Source organism: Ursus americanus, chromosome 2 (genome assembly GCF_024610735.1).
Source record: "Ursus americanus isolate L20-20 chromosome 2, mUrsAme1.1.p, whole genome shotgun sequence".
NCBI classification, from domain to species: Eukaryota; Metazoa; Chordata; class Mammalia; order Carnivora; family Ursidae; genus Ursus; species Ursus americanus.
Genome location: NC_142128.1, coordinates 200,618 through 208,910, shown reverse-complemented (window position 1 = coordinate 208,910; position 8,293 = coordinate 200,618).

Genomic DNA, 8,293 nt, shown 5'->3' with positions numbered 1-8,293 from the left:
TGCCGAAGACGGGCACCAGACGCGGAGCCCGGTCATCGTTCTGGGGTAGAATTACTGCACACAGATAAATCCTGGGAACAGCTGCCTGGAATATTCTTTATATTGGAAAGTATGCTTTGAGGTCATTACTCAGGATTTTATAGGCCGTTTCTTGGCTGAGCCCCAGGACGGCTTAGGCTTTGCAAAACGGCGACGTCGCACTTTATGAATGACAGATGGCTTTGCTCACACCTCTGCGTTATCGCTTATGGTAGTAGGGCTGTGGCGCTGCCCTGTGGCCGTGGGCACCCGAGCGGGGGCCGCGGGCACGGCCTGCAGGCCTGGCCTTGAGCAGGGGTCCCCGCACCCACGGACTGAGCTTCGTTTCCCAGTCTGTTTTCCTGCCGGTTGCGTCGCTGCAGGAACAGCCGCTGTTGGCGCCCTTGTATCCGGGCACAGCCCGGGCACAGGCCAGTCTCCACGGGTGTGGTTGCCCCCCGTCCCCGAGGCCCTTGTTCTTTCTCCTCCATCTTCTGCCCGTGACCATCTGTGTGGGCCTCTCCGGCCAACCTGTTCTCTTTACCAGAAGACAAAAATCAGTGTTTGTTGAGCTCTGCAATTCAGGCCTGCGTCCAGCGGTCAAGGCCAAAACCCCATTCTCCTCCGCCTCTCCCCTGGGCCCCTGCTGGACGGCTGCCTGTCTCCCGGGGATCCCGTAACTGTGGTTCAGATCTGCTCCCGAGCCTCCCGGTGCTGCAACAGCATTTGAAAAGATTTCTTGGTCCAGGGAAATCACTGCATTTGGTCCAAAGAGGAATGACTTGAATACCCCAAAATTCAGCTTCGGCTCTTCATCCGAAAGCTTGAAGGAGAGCTCGGCCCCCTGAGAGGGGCCGGCTTCCAGGGCCCACACTGTGCTGCTGGGTCGAGGAATAGAGGAGAAGACTTGGAATCGTCAGCCAGGGTGAGCGAGGCCGGACAAGCTGCAGGATGAAGGTCTAGAAGCAGGAAGGCAGACGTAGTGCCGTAGAGACAGGCATTGGGACAGATGTGGGGGGCTGTCCAGAAGCTTCTCAAAGGGATCTCACTTGGGGGTCAAGCCCATGTCGCTGGCCCCCGGGCTGGAGGACAGCCAAGCATTGAGGTAGCTCACTTCCCTTTGAAGCACTTCTGTTACCTGGGTCTCAGGGTCAGCACCCCAGGGACCCCTGCTGACACTCCGCCCTGAACCTCCCAGACCACCCTCCCCACCCTGTGGCCAGGTGACATCTCCTCCGACCCTCTGAGCAGAGCCTGCTCCAGGCTGCTGTCCCCTAGCCGGGATCTCAGCACGGTCTGTGCCGGTGCCCTCAGGGCAGTCTTTATTGTCTCTGGGGAGCCGAGGAGGAGCCTTGTACAGGCTGGGGGGGACACCGAGTACCCTTTAGAAAGCCCCTGGCCCCAGCTCTCGGGGGACCCAAGGGGGTGCCAAGACTGCCTTTGACCCCTCCCCGGAAAATGCAGCCCCCTTCCACGATCTGTGTCCCCCACCCACTACTCGCTCTCCAGTGTGGCTGGCCCTTCCCTGGAGAATACAGGTGCCAAGACTTTACTGTTCTCAGAGGCCCGGGCAGTTTGGACGATGCGTGGGGTAAAACGAGAAGTGGAGGTGCAGGACCCCAGGGCTGGAAGCGTGCTGGGCGCCCGTGGTGACGCCACGGCTGCGCTGACACCTGTGGACCTAGGGGCTTCTGCTCCCGTGCTGGGTTCCGCTGCCCTGCCAACGTACCTCACTCAGCAGAGGGGCTGGGGGAGCCCCAGGATGGGTGGGGTGTGGCCTGCCCAGGACCTGGAATTGCTCCGGCCTGATTCTGGGCTTGGGGAAGGAACCGGCCAGCAGTGCAGGGCAGCAGAGGCTCACATGTAACCTGGGGCCTTGCATTCCTGACTTCCTGAGGGGTGACCCCTGGACCCTGGCCTTTGGACTCCAGTGTTGCCCCCTCCCCACCAGGGAGACCCCAGAGGGGTCTGAATCCTCCTGGGCAGGAGAGGCCACGGGCCCTTCCAAATGCAGTGGCCAGATGCTGGGGTCCGGCCACCTCCCAGGCCCTGCCCTACACAGCCTTCCTGTGGGACATCCAGGAGGACGGCCCTTCTTTCACCAGCACACAGCCTCCCAAGGGGCTGCAGGATCCCTAGCCTTCACAGTCCCTGTGCAGGGGACGGGTCGGCTCAAGGGAGCAGGAACATGGGAGCGCCAGTCCTGGCACACAGCCAGATGTCTGGTGGGGCCTTGCTGGCTTCCGGCCAGCACAGGTGGCGTGCTGACTGGAGCACCTGGGACAAGCTCCACCCAGCACTGCCAGCCAGAGAGCACCTGACACAGAGCAGGCAAAGCTCCTGGGCCTAAAGCACTTTTCCAGTTCTCCCCCCACCCCCCCAAAAAGGCAGGCAGAAACTTTCTCTCTCTCTAGGCCAAGGATAAATTAGCTAAGGACACATGCAGCGCGACCATCATCTATCATCACGAGCCGGGAAGGATCCTGGGAACCTGTCCTGGCCTCGTGACTCAAGGTCAGAAGCTTCTGCCTTCCCTCATTATTTCTATTTTTAACAATTGCGTTCAGGCCTCTTGCAAAAATAGCAGGAGGTGAGAACATTTCAAGCACTAACATGCCCCTCTTTGTCAGAAAACCGCAGGGATGCAGGAAAAACTGGCCAGGATTTGGGTAGCATGGGGGTGAGTCCTCCACCGCCGGGGCTGAAACAACCCCAGTGAGGCTCAATGCACAACTGGGTAAACTGAGGCTGGCCAGAGCAGGCAGGTGACCCAAGTCGGTCAGGGAGTGAGCCCAGGTTCTGGAGGCCTGATGGGCAGGGTGCGGTGAGAATGGGCTCCCCGCACCTGTGGCTACACTGTGGCCTCCCAGCCCTGACCCTTGGAAACAGTCCTCTGGAGCTGACGGTGGCCTTGCCCTTACATGGAAGCCTTTGACTGAGCCTCTGGTCTACTCGCCCCTTTGTTAACTGCGCAGGGATCCCCAAGGGCCGGCCAGGTGCCAGAGAGTGGACAGCTGTCCACAGTTTGAGGTGGAAGAGGGGCGTGCGAAGTCGTCAGGCCCCAGGGGATAAATGCATGGGCCAGGGAGGCTGGTGGCTGACGTGGGTTGAGCACCTACTGTGTGCTGGCTCTCTGAGACTCGCTGGCCCCCTCACACCAGTCTGACAGGGAGGTGCGGAGTGCCCAGGCTCTGCCTACAGAATGAAGCCACGGTTGAGTAGCCCAGAGAAGGTGACCCCGAAGTGTGGGATGCTGCCTCTGCCTGGGATCCAGGTACTATCCAAATGTGCTCCTGATGGGGGTCCTGGAGTGGGAGGGAGGTGCCCCATCAGAATGCCCCCTGCAGGCCTGCAGTCCGGGAAGACAGACCAGCCCCCAGCCCAGGCCTGGCGGCAGCTTGTCCTCTAAAAGAGGTTATGCCTCGTGCTGGAAGTTCAGTGCCTCCATGGGAGCCCCGGGCCCCTGAAGGTGCTGCCCGCAGTTCCCTGCTGCGTGGGTCTCTCTGTCAGCAGCTCACAACATGGTGGGGCTTCCCCGGAGGGAGCAAGCTGAGGGTGAAGGGGGGAGAGAGAAAGGCACCGGAGACACAGCCTTTACTACCCAGTCTCCGAAGAAGAGCCCGCCGTCGTCGGACCCAAGTCCCTGGATCCTGGCCACGCAAAGGGGAGGGGGCTGCACAGGCTGCTGGTGTCCGGGAGGAGTTCATAAAACACAGGCGTGAGAACAAAGGGGAGGGGACCCGTCTGACCCCAGGGCCTGTCCTCGGGCCTGCACTCGGCCCTGTCCAGACAGATCCTGCCCTGCAGATCTGCACCACCTTTTCGAAAAGCTGTTCACCATCACTGACCCCACAAAGACATCACTGCACTGGAGAAACAAGCAAACAAACACATAACAACAAAAAGGCAAACTTCCGTTCTTAAAGGTATTTGTGGCATCGCCTGTCGAAGGGTATGTATCGGGGAGGAAGAGTATTTCAGCGTACAAGGGAGGGAAGGTGACTTTGGACTTACGAGGTTATTGGAATATGATACAATTGTTTACAATAATAGTTTTCAAAACGACTTCGATGTTGAGAAAATAGTGCCGATTAGATGTTAAAACAGTATTATATGTGCACTAGAACAGAAACCACTTAAAACGTCTGCACGTACTAAACCTGTTATTTGACGTGAGCAAATGTAAAAAAAAAAGTGGTAGAGTAACAGACTTTGGGGCGTGTGTTTTTCTCACATTTCTCCCTAACGAAAAGATACAGGTCTCGTGGGCGCAGAGCCTGGGGCCCCGTGTGCGGGACCCTGAGTGTCAGGAGGGTGGCACAGCCAGCTCTGAGCAGGGAGGCTGACAGTGGGAGTGAGGACCTCGGGGGAGGAGTGGGAGCCCGTCCTGGGGAGGAAGGAAGGCCCAGCCTCTGGGGGAGCCTCCCGCGAGGATTTATCATAATTAAAGAAACAAAGATCAATGATGTTCACATTCTCTCAAAAGGATGATGGAGAAACTAATTACTGAGAAAATATTCTTAAGATAATGGAAAATTAGGTGTGTGCATATAAATATTTTTACCTTTTAATCAATTGTGATTAGAAAAGCCAGAACCTTGAGCTGTTGTCTGGTGACAAGATGCATAGCCCCATCCACCGGCCTGGCCATTGCTTAACCAGGGGCTTGATGCAAGAAGCACATCATCCAGGGCTTCATTTTATGGCTCATTAGGCAAGCATAGCAGACACCCGTTGCTGCTTTTTGGCATTAAGATTTTGAAACGTATGCACCGCTAATGATGCTGGAATTAGCAAAGATCAGAGCGGACGTTAATGGAATTCTTATCCGCACAGACTAAGTGGGCCCATTTCCTCCTCCTGGTAATGGTGTGGGCGCTATTAAAAGCGAGGCTGGAACCCACACAATGAGGAAATTGCAGGCCCTGGCAGGAGGCACCTCATGACTGCCTAATGCACCAGAACCCCCCCCGCCCCCCGCCACGGCCCGGGTGCTCTGGGGGAAGGGGCGGCGGAGCAGCCAGGGCACAGGCCCACCTGTGCTCTCGGGCACCAGGGCCGGGCTGGACCGACTGACGGTTCTTGCTTTCGACGAGGCTGCATTTACAGACTTCACAGGGAGGGTCTCCCCCCGAGGGACGGGCAACTCAAGTCTATTCTCCCTTTGAAATAATCCTCTGGATTGTTAACATGGAAGTGTTTTAGATTCAATGATTTTATATTCTATTTTTAATGGATTTTTAAATAAAGGGAGATGAAACATCACAACGAGTTACTAGGGGGTTGCCAAGGGTGGGGGCTGGGAATCCTCCCCTGGCCTTTCCTCACCCCCGTCTGGTGGCACCAGGGACGCCCCTACAGCTCTGCAGGATCCGAGGGACCCTGTTAGCGACCCCGACTGTGCAGAGGGAGCACAGTTTCCTCCGGGAAAGCCTACTGTCCAACCCCAGTGAGGTTCAGTTAGGTTGACAGCTCACTGCTCAGTTTGCTGACGAGGAGCTGGTCGTTTGCCCCACTTTGCCTTGGAGCCCAGGCTCCCAGGATCCCGTGAGGTGAAGGCAGTGTAAACGAGGGGCCCGTGTCGTCCAAGAAACCCCAGTCCCCATCAGCAAGAGTGTCTATTCAGAGCACAGAGTCTTTGCAAATGGCTCAGGCCTCGTGAAAAGATGCCCATGTGGGTGGCAGTGCAATGAGAACGTTGGGCAGGTGACAGATTCACTCCCTGAGCCCGGGAATCTGCCTCCCAGAGAGTCGAGGTACCTGCTGATGAAAGCCGGTGCTGGGGGGCCCTTGGAAGCCCACGGGGACGGCCCCCAGCAGGCGTGCTGCCCACGGAGGCCGTGCCTCCTCGCTCCTGTAGGGGTGGTGCTGGGCAGCTCAGCCCTCCTGCTCCCGCATCCCTGTGCACCGTCCCTCCGGCCTTCCTCCAAGGTGGGTGTTAGCTCCTTGTGTGGCTGGCCAACAGAAGCAGCAGCTGGGAGAAATGCCCTTGAAAACGCTTCCATCGGGAAACATTCAGACACTTTAAGTATACACCTCGTATCGAGTTAAATGACTGCTTTGCCGCCTTTGATAACTATGATTTCTTTACCTCCCTGTAAACAGGGACCTGGGCTTTTTATTTTTACTTTGCAGAATAAAAGATTGCCCAGTGAATCCTTGTCCACAGCGGCCGGCGCAACCTCTCCGGCAGGCGTCGGGAGAAGGAGCAATGCAGTCCCTTGTGGGAGGTCTCTGCCTGCAAACCCCGATGCCCAGCCCCCATCCAGCAGGGACGGGACACCCACCTGAGGAACCGATGGACGGAACAGGGTGTGAGAGTCTTTGCTCCAGCACCTCCCATTCAGACCCCTGAGTCCTGGGAATGTGGCCAGGCCCATCAGCAGGGCCTGCGGGCTCCAAGGGGGTGGCAATCCGTCCAGTTCTCCAGTGTGGAGAGCGCGCGGTGCTGAGAACAGCTGCGGCCTTTGCAGCCCTGGGTGAGCTCGGCCAGGACACTGTCTCTTCTGTCCCCGCCCCCTGGTGCGGCCTGGGGCAGCTCATGGGGGCAGCTCCTGGCTGAGCCTGGCCCATCAGAGCCCCCGGTCCCTCTGGGCACGCGTCTGGTTCAGGGTGAGACCATCTCCCAGGCTGACGTGAACACACGTATGGGGACAGAGGTCGCCAGCTCCCAGGGTGACGCAAGCCCGGGGCTGCCTTGCTGCCCTCTGCGAGGGGCTTCCCGCGTGAGGCCGGTGCACAGGGAGGGCCCGTGGTCACGGTTTGGAGCTCTAAGACGTTTTCAACGAATGATTATGGTTTAACTTCCATTTGTCTGGTTTAGTTTGGCTTTGATCTTGTTACTTGGAGCCCAGAGAATCTTTAGTTCTGTACCATGTAGGAGAGATGTTAGTCTGGTTCACATCAGAGAGTGGAGGCTTAGGTGGTGCAGTGGACTGAATGCTCACGTGCCCCCAGATTCACACGGTAGCTTTTAACCCCCGTGTGCCGGTGTTCGGAGGGCATTAGTGCCTTTGTGGGTGGAAGGGACCCAGAGAGCTCCCCACCGTTCCACGAGTGAGGAGTGTGGCGAGAGGCCGGCCCTCCCTCGGCCTTGCTGGCCTTGAGCTGGGGCCTCCAGAACTTGGAGAAACAGGTGTGCTGTTTACAAGCCACCCAGGCTGCGGTGTTTTTATTAGAGAAGCTAGAACGGACCAGGACAGACAGGCAAAGGGACTTGCCGGGGTCACCCAGCTAAAACAGGTGCAGCCTCCCTGACTTCCAGGGACCTTGGTCGCTGCTCAGATGCTGTGGCTGTCAAGCTTGAATGCACGTGGGGTTCATGAAGGGACTTGTTTGATAGGGAGGGCAGGCCCACCACCGCAGCTTCTCTCTGTGGGTTCGGGCAGCTCCGAGGAGTGGAGATCTTCCACAAACAGCCAATCTCAGCAAGGGTAAATCCGCTGTGTGACATTGGCCCTGCTGGTCCCCATGTGTCTAACCTCCAGGAAGGCGTTGTCATCAGATCTGCACTGACCAGGGAGCTCCCTGCCCCATCAGCCTCCCCGCCAGCTCCCAGGCAGCTCTGTGTGGGCCGTGTTTGCACCCCGCCAGCCCCACCGCGGCTGCACTGAGGGGCTCCTGCGTGGAAAGCTCAGGTGACAGTTCTGAGGCCGAGTCTCCAACACCAGCTGGGCATCCTGTAACCCAGGTCAGTTCTGACACCGTCTTCCTGGAGTCCCTGCACATCCACAGGTGTCCTGCCCCCACTTCAGACACCTGTCCCCTGAGCCTCTGACTGACCTGTGCAACCTGGGTCCCACGAACCCCTCCTTGGATTCAGTAATTTGTGAGAGTGGCTCATAGAGCTCAGGAAACACTTATGTGCATTTACTGGTTTATTACGTAATAAAGGGTCTGCTCAAGGGTATGAATGAAGAGCCAGATGAAGAGGCACACGGGACAAGGACCCGTATGGTCCCAGGCACAGGAGCGCCTCTCCCTGCGGCAGTGGGGTGCACCCTTCTCCCTGCAGGTATTGGGGTGTTTATGGAGACTCTTCAAGCAGGCATGATCGATTATTCACTCCATTTCCAGCCCCTCTGCCCTCTCTGGAGAATAGGGTATGGGGATGAAAGCCCCAAGCTTCTGATTAAGGTTTAGTCTTTCTTGTGACTATCCAGGACCCACCAAAAGTCACCTCATCGGAACAAAAATGTTCCAATAACCCAGGAAATTCCAAGGAGCTCTGTGCTGAGAACTGGGGTCAAAGTCCAAACATCAGACCAAAAAATGC